This window comes from Lepus europaeus, chromosome 4, assembly GCF_033115175.1.
Source record: "Lepus europaeus isolate LE1 chromosome 4, mLepTim1.pri, whole genome shotgun sequence".
NCBI lineage: Eukaryota > Metazoa > Chordata > Mammalia > Lagomorpha > Leporidae > Lepus > Lepus europaeus.
The window spans coordinates 145825354-145840463 of NC_084830.1; the positions used below are offsets into that span (position 1 = coordinate 145825354).

Consider the following 15110-nt stretch of genomic DNA (forward strand, 5'->3'; position numbering starts at 1 on the left):
CCAGGACTGGGACTGGAGCAGAGCTGGGGGACACAGCCAGACTCCCTGGGGGTTCTGCGTCTGCACATGGAGGGAACAGACTTTGGGGCTGTCCTCAGTATGTGGCCTGGCCCCAGCAGGGAGCCCTAGGGTCTGGAGACTTGCCCAGGCGGGGGCAGGGAGCTGCAGCTTCCCAGGGACAGTAGGGAATGAGGGTCCAAGATGAAAAGAGCTGGGGGCCCTGCAGAGACACAGGAAGTCGGTACTCTCGTGCCAACAGAGTGAGCATGCGAAGTGGCCCTATGTGGAGCCCCTGGCGCGCCACGTGTGGATGGGGTGTCTGAGCACCTGTGTCTCCCTGTGGTGACCTTACGTTGACCGTGGATGGAGCAAGGGCAGGGCCTAAAGGAGATGTGCAGGTGCTGCCGCGCCCCCTCCCCCCACGGCCCCAGTCAGGCCTGCAATGACAAGGGGGGATGGGCGGGGCTAGGCCCAGCCTGGACACTGCAGGGGACGTCCTTGACCCCAAAACCAGGAAGCCCCTTTACCTCCAAGGGCGTTAAGACCGCTCTGGGCCAGTCATGGGTGTGTCCTGTGTCTGTGCCGGGACGTGACCCACAGGCTCAGGACGCCCAACCACGGGCCCTGGCACTGGGGAGCTGGGCGTGAGCCCCTGCCTCGGTCCCACCTTCCCCTGGTGCTCAGTGCCCAGCAAGGCGGGCCTGCTCCGTGTCTGTGTCTGAGCTGTAGTTGCTCCCAGCACCCACAGGCCTGAGAAGGAGGCCTCGGGATCCACTGGTCAGAAGGGCTCTGGAGGCAACGAGAAGAGGGACATGGGATCCCAGAAGAGAGAAATGAGTGTGGGTCCTCCCCGTGGGAAGTGTGCCTGAGTGCGATGTGGCCGGGACCTCCCCACTCTGGAGCCGCCTTCCTACCGGGGACCACAGCCCAGCCCTGGGCGTGATGCGCTCTGACCCCGTGGGCCCCCTGCCTTCCTCCTCCCATCCGTCTTTGTGAACGACTGTGCATGTCTGTGACTGGAGGTGTTCGCTCTGTGGGCCATGAGTTTTATTCCCAGAAATACGTCTCTAAACATTTTGGAATGTGTGGAAGTAGCGGCAGCTCCCCAGCCCTGGCTCAGGATCGCCGGCTGTTAAACCATCGGGAATGTTGCCAGCAGCTGAGTGGTTGGTGGCTCCTATGTGGGCCTTGGGAACTCCAGAGGCATCTACACCACACACGTGCCACCTGCTTTCATTCTCCGGAGAGGCCGTGGTTAAGCGTGGACCTGTCTGTGGCTGGACAAGAGCCTCGCGCCTGTCCTCCATGTCCACTTCCCGTCCTCTCTCCTGCATCCGCTGTCCCAGACTGAGATCCCCGATGACTCCAGTCCCAGAGACCAGCCAGGTCCTTTATAGGGACAGCAGCACCCCGGGTCAGGAGAGAAGGGCGAGTTTTCTGGGGACAGCTCTAGGCCATCCATCCCACAGTTACTGTCTGAGCTCAGCCCCCCGTGCAAAAGAGGCTGTGGAGGGAAAATCTGGAGCCTGCTGAGAGTCCGAGACCATGGCTGGACCTGGGGGTCGGGGGCATCTCCAGGCGCCGCTCCTCTTAGCCCCACAGCAGCTTTGTTGGGCCCCAGCCTGGTACCAGGTCCTGCGGCTGCCTCTGCTCCATGAGCTGCATTCCTGGGGGCGGGGTGGGGGGGAGGCTGTGGTACAGGAGGAGGCCTGCCTGCTGCCCCATCAAGGTCATGATCAGCCTAAGCTGCTCTGCAGGAGGGGCACAAGCCGCCTCCCCTCCGCCGTCTGTCTCACGCCGAGCAGTGCGGTGTCGGCTCCCTTCTTCCTGGATTATTACTTGAAAAGCCTTACACTCATCATTCTTGAAGCAAATCAGATTCTGCCGTCGCCTTGGACTGGTTTTGAACCAGGGAGCCAAACCATTCATCACAGCCCAACCCAAATAATAGATCTGCGATAGAAGGCAAACATGCAGCCATTAAGGCAGCCACAAGTGAGGTGACCCAGCCATAAAGGCTTGACACGCAGGCCCTCGGAGCGCAGGTGGACCAGTGGCGTTCATGGTCACGGGACCTCGAGATTCCTGTCGCTCTTGGTTCAGTGCATTTTAAGCAGATCACTGAAATGAGACATGCAGGTACCTTCCCGGCAATCAATGGGCATTAACGAAATCCCACTAAAACCCACAAAGTAGTGCCTCACGCATTCCAGCAACAACATTTTGGATTTAATTTTCAAGAGTGGAGCTGACGGGCCGGCAGGGGTTGCGACTTTGAAGTTTTGTTTCCTAATCCCTTTTTCGGCAGCGTCCTTGGGTGCAAAGCAGCTTGGGGTCTGCAGGCGACTCCAGCTGGGTGCCTGCCAAAGCAGACATGGTTGCTCTGCCACAGCAGGTTGGGCCTGGGTATGTTTGCCCTCAAGAAGCGTGTTGTGTTGACGCAGTTCCGAGCCTGGGAGAGGGCAGTCTCTTAAATCGTGTCTCGCCATGCAGCTGGGCCGGTGTTCCCTGCAGTGTGCAGGTGGCTGAGGGCGGTGCCGGCTCTGGAGCTGGCTGCTGGGGCTGCACCTCCGAGGAACCGGGCGAGGCCAGGTGCCTCAGGCATGGCACAGTGCTCGGTGGTCCATGTGGTCTCTCTCTAGCTGTCACATGGAGCTGAGGCTCGCCAGTGTGCACCTCAGTACAGCGTCTGCTGCTTCCCAAATCAAAGGCTCATCTAGGAACTAAAGGCCCAGGGTCTGCGCAGCACCCAGCCTCCGCCGCCCGCCCCGCTCTGCTTGCCAACAAGGAGCAGAGACCCCATCCCTGAGGTCCCCGGTGACAAGGAGCACGGGGGACTCCTGTGTGTGCATCCCAGCCAGTTCCTCTCACGGCTGCTCGTCAAAAAGACTTCTCCATTAGGCATGTTTTTACCCTTTTCCCAATGCTCAGCTTGGGATGGTGGGAAAAACATGTTGCTTAAATGAGGGTTTTTTTTTTTTTTTCACACTTTATATTCAGTACAAGTGTCTTCTGCATGTTAGAAAGATACTTGTCCTCTTAATTAATCCTACGAGGGCAGCCCCAGCTTCTGTGTTGGATGCGAGGGAAGGGTTTGGGCAGCCGGCTGCATGGGGGGAGGGGCTTCCTGCATTAACATTCTGGGGTCGGGAGCCCTGTGCCCCAGTGCCCCAGAGCGCTGACCGAGTGGGATGCCAAATGCCCTCCCTGGCCTCTAGCACTCGTCAACTCCATCAGACGGGAAGGCGGTGCTGTAATCTGCTTACTGCGCTGCCTCTGCGGCCAGGGCACCTCTGTGCGGCGGGAAACAGTGCCTGGGAAATGGATCGTGGTCCTGTGCCGTCATTGCCACGGCCTGAAAATGTGAGTGGTTCACTTCCCATGTCCGGTTCCTCTGCCTGCGTGAGCCGTGCCCTGCGCCCGTCCTACCCAGAGCTGCACATGCGAGGAGCAGCGTGGTAACCTGAGCCAAGGGCGGTCCCCCCGCTACCCTGTGCACTGGCCCTTGGCATCTGGAGGGTCTGTGCAGCTGGGAGCTGACCTGGGAAGGACACCGCTGTTTGCTGCTGCTGTAGGTTTCTGAGTTTCAGCTCGTGGGGAGCAGGATGGCACAGAGCACGGGCTTTAGCAAAAATCCTCACTGGATTGATTGGGCTGTGCAATTTGGAGAGCAAGGCACACCTGGGCACTGCTCTCTGTGTTGGCTGAGGCCAAGACCACCGATGCCAGTGGCTGCCCTCACCCCAGAGGAGGAGGACGGCCACCTCATGCAGGGTTTGCAAATGAAGTGGCCAGCATTGGACTCGCTGCCTTTGGCCCCTCACTGGCTGAAGCAGAATTGAAAATTGGAAGCTGGCAGGTGGGAGTCTCGCTCCCTTCCTGGGGATGGGTGGGGTGCTGTCTCGACTCCAAGGGGAGAGGGGCGGGCTTCATGGAGACTGGGCGTGCCACGCTCTCCTGGGGCAGAGCTCCAGGGCTGAGTGACCGTGCCGTCCGTGCCACTCTGGGCTCCTCACACCTGAGCCACGTGGAATGAGACCCGACGGGCGCCTGGCTCACCACAGCATGTCAGGTCCCCGTGGACAGATGAGGAAACTGAAGTGCAGGGACGTAGCTGATGCAAGGTCACACAGCCAGCAGGAAGCAAAATCAGGACTGAACTCACGTCTGAGTCCAGAACTTTCTCAGGTTCTAGCATCCATCTAGCATACTTGGCAATTCTCCTGCACTCTCCAGTGAGAAGAACCTCACTGTCCCCAGGGTGATTTCCCTTTACCCCAAGCTCCAGCTCCATGGTGGCCTCCTCCAGGAAGTCTTCGCTGATTTCTCCCCCTCTGTCAAGCCCACACAGCTTCATCTGTGTGACCACAGCCTTGGGTTTCTCTCCCCATGGAAACAAGGCTGCAGCCTGATGGCCAAGAGTGGGGACTGCAAAGTCCAAGTCTGACCAAGGTTTGAATCATTGTTCTGCCTCTCACCGGCTGTGTGACTGAACAGCTTAGGCTGGCTTCAAGGCCCCATCTGTGGGTAGGCATAACCACCAATAGGGCCATTCAGGACTGGCAGTGATTAGCATGGCACTTGGCACGCAGTAGGTATCCAGTGGATGCAGACATGGTCAGAGATGGAGTTGGAGACGCCAGGGTGTGTCCCACAGCCCCCACCTATGTGGGGCCACTGCTGTCCTGCCCACTGTTGACCCCAGGTACCTGAGGCCCAAGGCTGTTCTGTTTGCCACACCTCCTGCCTGGCATGGGGCCTGGCCCTGGAGGCCCAAGCTAAGTGTTGCTCGGTGAGGGCTTCGGAGATGTGGAGAAATGCAGTTTGGAGCAGAGGCATCCAGACACGATGTGACCATGACCCAGGACCCCAGTGGGCCTTGACACACCTCCCGAGGGACCCTGGGAGGAGGGAGCAGAGGAAAGGCCAGGTTAGGACCTCACAGCTGGACCCGTGGAGGGCAGCATCAGTCAGGCTGGACCAGGGCAGCCAGGGCACCCGTGTGGCCGCCCTAGCAGCTCTAACGTCCCTCATCCGCCCAATGAGCGACCGACTGTGAGGTGACCCCTGCTGCCACATGAGCTAATGATGCCTCCATGGAGATCCAAGCCGCTCAACCTGGAGAGCTCACGTTCAGCTCTCCTCGGGGTGCGGTGACGGTGGGCTGGGCGGCCCCTGCCCAGTGCTTAATCACCTACCGCCTGAGAGCTGCACTGGGACACAGGGCTGCCTCTCAGCCCCTCGGGCCCTGCTGAGCATGGCCACGCCCCTGGTAGAGGCAGCACACGCTGGCCAGGGGATCCTGCACAGCCTCCCCACCCCTCGCCCACTCCTGCCATCCCACCAGGAGGTTGGCATTGCCATCTGTGCAAATCTGCACTTGGGGAAATAATTTACAGGCACAGGACACAGCTGTGTTGTCCTCCGAGCTCAGCTCCTGGGAATCTAAAACACAGCAGCACAGCCTCCCCGTCTCCCCCAGAGCCCCCAGCCACATCCCCCTACCTGGAGGAGGACACAGCATGTGGTCTGGGCCCTCTGCCACTGCCCAACGAAGAGTGGAGACTGTGTGGCTGCAGAAGCTCCGGGTAGCAGAGCAGGCTCCTCAAGCTAAAGCCCACAGCCCAGAGACCCACTTTCCACAACTCAGGCGTGCAGAGCTGTGAAGGGAAGAGTGCTGGGATGGTGCGGGTGGGGGGAGGGGGAGGGCAGCGCTGTGGTGTAGCAGGCTAAGCCTCTGCCTGCAGGACCAGCATCTCGCATGGGTGCCTTTTCGAGACCCAGCTGCTCCACTTCCGATCCAGCTCCCTGATAATGTGCCTGGGAAAGCAGCGGAGGGTGGCCCAAGGACATAGGAGACCAGGAGGAAGCTCCTGGCACCTGGCTGCGGCTTGGCCCAGCCCCGCCATTTGTGGCCATTTAGGGAGTGAACCAGCAGGTGGAAGATCTGTGTGTGTGTGTGTGTGTTCCCCTGTAATTTTGACTTTCAAATAAATAAATTTTAAAAAAAGAGGAGTACTGGGGGATCTAGAGCGAGGTTGGGCTGAAGATCTCTGAAGGAAGAGAGCATCTGGGCAGGGCCAGCCGGCGTGGGGTGGCCAGGCAGGGCGGGGCAGGGGCGAGTGGGCACCAGGAAGGCAGCATTGAGACCGGGAAGCCTAGTGGGTAAACAACGAAGCGCTCACAGAGCCCACTCTCAGAGAAGCTCCCAGGGGGGACACAGCTATGGGCAAGACCGCACAGGCCCTGCCCAGCAGGCACAGAGACAGCTGGGAAATAAGACGGCAGAGAACAAAGTAGGAGCTGAGACAGAGCCCCCGGGGCAGGGCTACCTGCCGTCCACAGACAGGGCAGGGCAGGAAGGGACATTTGGGTGAGCCCCCAGCACCTGATTGGAGATGGTGAGGTCAGTGAATGGTGCTGAGGGCCGAGGAGCTGGGGTGCGCGAGGGGCCACGCCGCGGCGGAGCAGAAGTCAGACGAGAGCCTGGGCCAGGCAGAAGGCGTCCTGAAGGACTGAGGCTCTGTCACGGCAGGGCCCTGGCCCAGGCAGGTCGAGGGGAGGAGCCTGAGTATCAGCTGGGGTTGGCCCTGGAGGTCTTCCATGCTGCACAGCGAGGCGGGGGAGTGACAGGGCTGCAGTGTCTGAGCTGCCCCCTGTGCTGAGCCCCTCAGCAGATGTCCAGCAGCGGCCTCGGCCCGCGAGGAACAGGCTGGCGGGGACGGGGCTGGCCCCTGCAAATCAGGGCTCTGGAGCAGGCCTGTCTCTGCCGCCATCACACCAGGAGGGGTCGATTTGGAGCCAGAACCCACCCATGCGTGCCGGCCCTGTCTCCCTGCGCCAGCTTCTCCTTCCTCCCTCACTTGGAAGTTGCAAACCCTGAGCAGCTGCATGGTGGGGCCCGGCACTTTCTAGGAGTCTTCAAGCTCTTTCCATTTTTAAAGATCCCAGCTGGAGGCTGTCAGTGGCCTCGGTGCAGAGCAACTGAATAGCAGAAAATGAGCTAATTACAGGTTGTTATTGAAAATCTATTATGTACAAATTGCAAAGAAAACTTATTAAAACATGATGCTTTGTGATTAAAAAAAAAAAACACCCTCTTCTTGGAGAGAGAGGCAGGTGGGAGGATGAACACCCAGTCCATCACTGTCCCTGGGACCAGGACCACCTGCAGGGCTGCAGAGCCGTCCCCTGGCCCCATGTCACACCACCCAGCCCCGTGTCGCACACCATGGAGGAACCCAAGATTTTTCACCGAGAGCTCCCTGAATGTTAGTAAACACTCAAAAACAGCTGCAGAGCAAGCAAATAATTCCATTACAAAGAAATCAAATGCAATTATTTAGATCGGCTTTTCAGCAGAACAGGACCACGTTACACTTGTGCAGCTCAGGGGTTTTGCAAGGTTCTTGTGCAGACGGCAGGCACTTAAGCACTGAAGGTCACATCCTGCTCTCCCAGCAGGCTCCCTGACCCTGGGGTGGCGCGCAGGTCTGAGGATTGGCACAGCTGCCCAAGGAAGAGGATCCTTGTATGTCCAAAGCTGCCCCCTGCCAGGCAAGAGACCAGGAAGCAGCCCGGGGTTTCCCCTAGCCCGGCTGCCTCCTGGGCCTCCAGCAGCATCCCCCTGCCTTTGTGGGCTCAGAGGTGAGGAGGGAGGACTCCTTGGTGCATGTCTGGAGGGCAAACCCTCCTGAGGCTGTGTCAGCCCACGGAGGGTGCTTGGAGCACAAATCCCTTGTCCTCTGCAGGGTGCGTCTTTTCCTTCCTCCCCAGCCTCCTTTTCTCAGGCTCCGTGGCTGTGTCTACAGACCCTCCACCTCCACCGCTACCGGACCCCACTTGTGGGCTGCACACAGAGCTGGTGGTGCCCCGAGGTTAGGAGCACTCGGATGGAGGAGGAACTCTACTCACATGGGACATAGCAAGTGGGTGAACCGCTTGTGGGCCACACACAGGGCTGGAGGGCACGCAGAGGCCCCAACACGAGGGTGGCTCTTGTTGGGAGCTGGCTGGAGAGCAGGACCCTGGGACTCTGCATAGGTCTCTGGATAGGCCTGCAGAGACTGTGGTCAGCAGGTACACAGGCCCCAAAGGAGGCAGAGTTGAAAACCTCAGACTGCGGGTGGTGACTCAGCTTAGGTTTCCTGGAAACCATCACCTGCAGCTCGCTGGTCCTTACCTTGTCCTGACGCTCACCGAAAGCTTTCTCGGGCCCTCCCTCGGTGCCAAGGGCAGAGGCATAAAGATGATAGGTTTCTGGGATACAGGCAGAAACTATGATAGTCCAGATGGTAAGCGAAGAAGGGAGCAGAGGGGCCACAGCAGTAGCTCAGGAGGCTGGAAAGACAAAGGGAGCGTACGGCCTGCCCTGAGAGGGCTGTGTGGTGCAGACGCAGCCATGTTGGGCGTGTGTGTGTGTGTGTGTGTAGTTAATTTATTTGAAAGGCAGAGTTATAGGGAGTGGGGTGGTGGGAGGCAGAGGGAAAGAAATTCTTCCATCCCTTGGCTCACTCCCTAAATGGCTGCAATGGCCAGGACTGGGCCAAGCCAAAGCCAGGAGCCTGGAACTCCATCCTGGTGTTTCTATGGGTGACAGATGGAAGCACTCTGGCCAGTACTTGAACCTGTGACCATATGGAATGCTGGTGTGGCACGCAGAGGTTTACACTGCTGTGCAATAATGCAGGTCCCCATACTGGTCGTTTCCCCTGCAGAAGTTCTGAGCTGCAAAACCACTGAGCCTGCAGGTTTCCACTGAAGGGGGTAGAGTTGGATGGTGTGGGAGGGGCTGCAGAGAGGGCGTGGTGATCTACATCACGACCAAGCAAGGCACTCACTGCACAGCGGAGCAGGGCCGTGGAGCCCAGAGCTTTCCACGAGGTGGGTCATCAGGCTGCACGCAGTAGGTGCTTGCAAACATATGTTGAAAACATCAAAGACCATGATGAACTTTTTAAAAAGATTTCAGTAAAAAGAAAGGCTCCAAGTGGCTGTGGCAATTCCTGTTCCCCTTGTGTGGCACTAGCCAGGTTGGTGGCCCACCCTGGTTGCACAGATGGCTGGGTGAGCGGCAAGGTTCCGTGTCACCTGTAGCCACCGCTCAGCTGAGTCAGCTTTCCACCACACTCCCGTCCGCCCCCTGCTGTCCTCATTGGGCTCCTCTTTCCTCAGAAGCTGGCCTTGCACTGGTCAGTGGGAAGCTAGTCACAGCTCCCTTTATACACGAGGGCACATGACAGGTCTTCCCATATACCGTAAGGAGGCCCAAGGCCGAGAGACAGGCCAGGATTAGCACACGCTGTGCACTTGGCAGTGGTGTGTCTGGGCCCAGACCTTTCTGGGGGCCTGGGAGATTAGCAGATCATCATGGCTGCAGAAGCTGATCTTTCTGGCTATTTGTATTCTTGATGAGCAGGAGGGCGGTCCCCAGCCAGTGCAGGGTGAGACTCGGCCAGTGGGAGGTGGTCCCTATCGAGGGAGGAGCACATGTTCTGCACACGACACAGTCCTTGGAATGCTCTTGCCCAGGGTTCCCTGTTCAGCACCTTCGGGATGTGCAGTGGGGTTCTGGAGGCCCCAGGCTTTTTCTTTATGTACATAGGCTGGCATTGTGTTTGGCCCCTGGAAACCTGGTTGCAGCTGGGACAAGTGTTCACTTGAAACTGACTTGAGCCACACCTTGGGCTCAGCAGACAGAGCAGGAAAACAGCCTGGTTCCTGCACAGATTGCCAGTGAGCCCCAGCCACTGCCAGCTGTGGGCTGCAGGGAGTGGTGGGATGAGGGCCCTGGCCGGTTTGGCTGCCACCATCGGGTGACCTGCTATCCCTCTTTGGCACAGGGCACTTGGCAGTGGCTTTCCACTCTGGGCTGTAGCCAGGATTCTCACCCCTGGCAACAGACTCATTGTGCTTCCCTTCTCCCCATGAGGGTGAGCCCCAGGACGGGGTGAGCTGCCCCAGGCAGCCTGCAAGCTGGGCCTCGGGGCGCCTCCTCCAGATGGCCTGGGCCTGCCGTGGTCACACAGGTGTTACAGGCAGATCGTACCCTTCCAGGAGAGCAAAGCGCACCCAGTAGGGGGTAGAAATGACGCTCAGAGGACTCTCTCCCCTGTTCACAGGCAGCAGGGCAGGCAGGAGGGCAGCACGCTGGCTGAGCACCCCCCCACTCCCGTTCTCATCAGAGGCCCCTGGGCTCGTGCATCTCCCTTTCGCTCTGGGCCCTCACACAGAGTCTCTCCTGCCAGTTGCTAACAGCTCGCCGGAGCCCACTGTCCAGCAGCCACTGCCTGGCACCTCTCCCGACCCACGAGTTCTGAAGATGAGGAAACCTGAGGCTCAGGGAGCCCAGCTCAAAGCCATGTCGCCATTGTGCACGTGTGCTGGCTGCGCCCTGCTCCAGCCAGGTCCTCCCCATGGTGTACAGCCCTGGGGGTGGAGCCCGGGGCACCGCTCACCAGGCACTGTGCAGAGGCTGCCGTGTGTGTGTCCCACTGCTCTTATTTACCCCGGTCCCTTTAAGGAGCCGTAGCACTGCCCTGTAGAAGGCCAAGCGATGCCCAGAGCTCAGGGCTTCCAGTTCTGCAGGGACGGTGGGCCCAAGGAGCACACCTTTCATTCAGAACAGGGGTCCTCATCCTCCCTGAGTCGCCAGGGCCCCCACAGAGGGCCGCTTCTTTCTGAAACCCAAGTCCATCCGTTATCGAGCCCTTCTTGACTCCCACAGGTAGGTGAGCTTCCCCAGATGCCTCTTTGTGCCCAGGCCTGGCCCCAGCATGGGCCACAGTCTTCAGTTGTCCACTTTTGTGAAGAGGACTTAGAAATGGGCTGCTGCTGGTGCAAGTTCAAAGGTAGGGAAGCCGTGGCTGGAGACAGAAGTAGCTTTTTCTTCCTTAATTGAGGAACCAGCTCTTCCTCCATCTATCAGAGAAGTCATGGACATCAATCAGTATGTGTTCACAAGATGGTGTGAGATCCTGCCCGTGGGACACAGCACATTAGGGCAAAACCCTTTCTGATGCAATTCTGTTGGGCATGAGAAGCTGTCCTCTTGGCCTTGGTCGAAAGCCTATTTCCCACCCAGGGTTCCAACGCGGACTCTGGGGGGCAGCCCAGTGATGGTGAGGATGGGCAGGCACCTCCCCCAGGGTGGCCTCTGAGGCATCCTTGCAGAGCCTACACCGGAGCCTGCTGGTGCCCCCTGGGTCGGTCAGCCTCAGGCAGGTGCTCATGGTCCTTCTCTCAAGTACTTCTGGCAGGCACTGCCCCGGGCCACAGCGCTTGAGCCAATAGAAACCCTTGTGCTGGGGAACTGGTGTCACAGTGAGGGGACCCGGACCAACAGGGACGTAGACTAGAACCAGGAAATGCTTTTGAGAACAACAACGTGGGGGTGGGCAGAGGCAGTGGGGGCAGCAAGACCTCACTAGGGTGGTTCAGGGAGGAGAAGGCCTCATGCAGCAAGGGCTGTCAGGCCTCGGGTCAGGCAGGGAGGCCACGTGGCACCCAGTCACCAGGGCAGCCACAGCCCAGGCCCTAGGTCTGAATCGGGCTGGTGGCTGGAGTGGGGTAGGAAGGAGAGGGCACAGTTATTCGTCCTGGAGGATGCTGGAGGCCAGCGTGAGGACTTCCGTTGTCACACCAAAAAGCCAGGTGAGGGCTTCGAGTCGAGGAGTGGCGTGGTCTGGCGTGTTTCTGGGGAATCACTGCGGCTGCTGTCCCGGGGCGGGAGTAGGAGCAGACAGGTGAGCTGGGGGTGTCGCAGTCATCCTGGTGAGACGCAGTGGTGGGTAAGACCAGGTGCTGGGCCTGATGCGTGAGAGACGTGGGATCGTAGAATCATGTGAAGGTGTGGGGCCTGGGGAGATGGAGGGCCGGCGGCTGAGATGGAGGAGGCTGAGGAGGGCGCCAGGGGGTTAACTCGGGGGTGCACGGAGTTGGAGACACTGTGCAGCACGCCAGGGGCAGTGTGGAACGGGCAGTTGGGAGTGCGGAGCTGAGGTCAGCAGGCAGGGCTGAGCTGGAGGGGGATCTGGAAGCCTTCAACACGCCGGCCGCTTCCCGCTGTGAGGTTCGAGGAGACCCCTGCGTGGGTGAGGGCGCAAGAGCATCCAAGATTGAGCCCTGGAGTCCCAATGGGAAGAGCTTGGGAAGAGGAGAGGGAGCCAGCACAGGGGAGGGAGGTGTCAGAGTGGCAGCAGGACAGCCTGCAAGTGCGATGTCCTGAGAGCCAGGAGGATGAGCGAGGAAGCGGCCAGCCGCAAGGTGGGGTGAGGCGAGCCCTGTGTTTGTTGGGGGGGGGGGGGGGGGCTTGGCAACCTCCAAGAGTGGTTTAAGGAACAATCTATTAGTCCATTTCCATTGCTGTAATGAAAGACCTGAGGCTGGGTCCTTTATGAAGAAAAGAGCTGCGTTTTGCTCACAGTTTGGGAAGTTGAAAGTCCACGCAGCACAGCCACAGCGCTGGCAAGGCCCCCGCCCCCGCTGCGTCACATCGTGGCAGATGGCGTGGCTGCAGGAGCACGAGAGAGGGAGGAGGAGCAGAGGGGAGGGCCGCGTCTCATTTGATGACACCTCTCGCTTGTGAGCACCAACTGGGGTCCGTGAGAATTGCTTGATCCCCTCCGGACCCAGTGTCCCCCGTGACCTCCCGCTAGGCTCCTCCCACTAGGCCCACCCTGGGAACCACATTTCCAACCTGTGCACCCTTGGGGGACAAGGCCCTCCCAAACCACGGCAGATGGCAGTGGGGGGACATGAGACTCTCAGTGGCTTGAGTCTGAGCCGGGGTGGGAGGGAGGGACAGGAGAGATGGTGGGAGGGCTTCTGAGGAGCGTGCTGTGATGAGGAGACAGGAGGGGTGACAGCAGGAGAGAGGGGCTGCAGGGGCCCAGCATGCAGGAGGAGCTGCAGGTGTGTGTGTGGGAGTGGTCAAGTCGGAAGGGGAAACTGAGGCTGTGGAAAACGGGGGTGACACAGCTGGAGCGACTGCTTTGCATAGGCGAGGGGATGTGGGACCAGTGCCCAGGAGGAGGGCCTGGAGCCGCCATGGCTGCTGGCTGGACGGCCATGTAGCCTGGCCTGGGAGCACATCCGGGGAGCAGGTGGATGTGGGGGATGGGGGTGCAGACTGATTCTCAGTGAGTGAGGAAGCAAGGTCGTGGGAGTGAACGTGCAGGAGGAGGTGAGGAGCGTGTGGAGGTGGGAGGAGGCTGGGAGCAGCCATGTAGGAGTCAGGGGCAAAGAATGGAGAGGGTGCAGGGGTCTCTGGACAGCATTTGGGGCCCCTGCGGAGCCCCTAGTCCTGAATTCTAAGGGAACCCAGTCACGGTTCCTCCGGCCGTGTTTGACTACACAGATGTAAGCTCAGGGCACCCACACAGATGTCTCCTGGACCACAGCAGGTGTGCCACGTGGGAGGAAGTGATGCGGCAGACGGCTCAGTGCTTGGTCAGGCAGTTACGGCTCTTACTGAGGTTGAAGCCAGAGCTACGAGATGGGATGGGAGGCGAGCAGGGGTGGGCAGGAGACCTGGAGGTAAGGTTTCCAGGCCGTTCTGTAGTGACAGTGTCGGGACTCCAGCATAGCCCTGGAGTGAGAGCATGAGCCATGAAGCGCTCGCAGCGTAAGTAGCTTGGGAGCACAGATCTCCAGGTGCAACATGGGCCGAGCCTCAGGCTGCAGTCGTCCCGGACGGGCACAGAGGGGTAATCGGTGGTGCCAGGAGCCGGAGGGGTGGGTCCAGCACCCGCCAAGAGTAGGCTCTCTGGGCTGCCATCCACCTTTTATTCCCATCTCACAGAGGAGGAACCAAGACGTCACGAAGTCAGGAAACAGTGGTGGAGCCGACGCTCACATCAGGCACTCTGCTGGCTGTGCGGGGCTATCCCACAGTGCCAAGGGCGGCAGCGGGGGTGTCTGGCCCCTGTCCCCGAGACACTCGCTCTCCCATGGGGAAGGAAGACTGCAAAGCCAAGGCGAAAAGATGATGGGCTGATTAGCACAGACTACAGTGGAGCTGAGTGCAGCGGGTGCCACAGTTCATGCCCCAGTGCCGGGGTCTCTCCACAGGGGAACGGCTGGGGTCACACAGGCCGCAGTGGGCACGGGGAAGGCAGGCAAGCCAGCCAGAGGGAATAGCCAGAGCACACTGATGGACAGATGGGAAGGCCTCAGGCCATCTTGTGTAGCCAGTTTGTCAGGGACAGGGAGAAAGAAACAAGACCCTGCTGGGGGCAGCAGGAGAACCAGGGCAGCGGGACTTGGGCTCGTCGGGAGGCTGGACGCCTGACACCCCAGCGACTTCGCATGGCAGGTTTACTCTGTGTCCCCACGACAGCTCCGTGCTGCTGTCCAGTTTGCTGCCACACTGACATGGGTGTCCAGGCGTCCTGAGTTGTGTGGCTCCAGCATCTCCTACAGACGTGGCTTCCTTTACCGGATCCCCTGTGTCTGGCCGGTGGCCTCAAGACAGAGAGGGTAGATCTTAGAGGGGGGTGTTTCACATCCCAGCATGACAGAGAGGGTAGATCTTAGAGGGGTTGTTTCGGATCCCAGCAAGACAGAGAGGGTAGATCTTAGGGGGGTTGTTTCAGATCCCAGCAAGCACTGCTGGACTGCAGGGGCGGCTGGGACACAGAGGCCGCTGTGCCTGCAGGGGGAAAGGATGCGGGTTTAGGGGCCTGTCGGACCTCAGGGCTGTCGGGGAGACAGGGAGAGGTGGGACCAGAGCCATCTGGAGAAGGGCTGGTCTAGGGACGACAGCTGGGAGGAGAGGGGGCTGCAGGTGGACAAGGTAGTGCGGGCCTGGACCTGGGCGCGGGGGTGGCAGCACACAGGGGCACGGAAAGCTCGGTACTGAGGTGGCAGCGTGGGGAGCTGAGGGGCTGAGCCACGAAAGCCGGCCAGGGCACCTAAAGGCCGGTCAGAAGCCCTGAAGGTGGGGTAGCTGGGGGTGGCCGGGGACGGTCTTCGCCGCTGCACAGGCTGGCCTCAGCGAGGGGCTGGGAGGGACCTATTTTAATTTTCTTCTTGGGCCTCCGCATGACACAGAAGAAATATCACCCAACATTATTATCTCTCAGAAAATGCTCTCTGGAACCATAAAAAGG

General features: G+C 59.7%; 1 protein-coding gene across 1 annotated transcript in view; it reads left to right on the forward strand.

Annotated features, from left to right (window-relative positions):
* The window catches only part of FSTL4 (follistatin like 4), a 347488-nt gene that overhangs the window by 258015 nt on the left and 74363 nt on the right, over nucleotides 1-15110 (forward strand). The gene's annotated exons all lie outside the window — the stretch shown is intronic.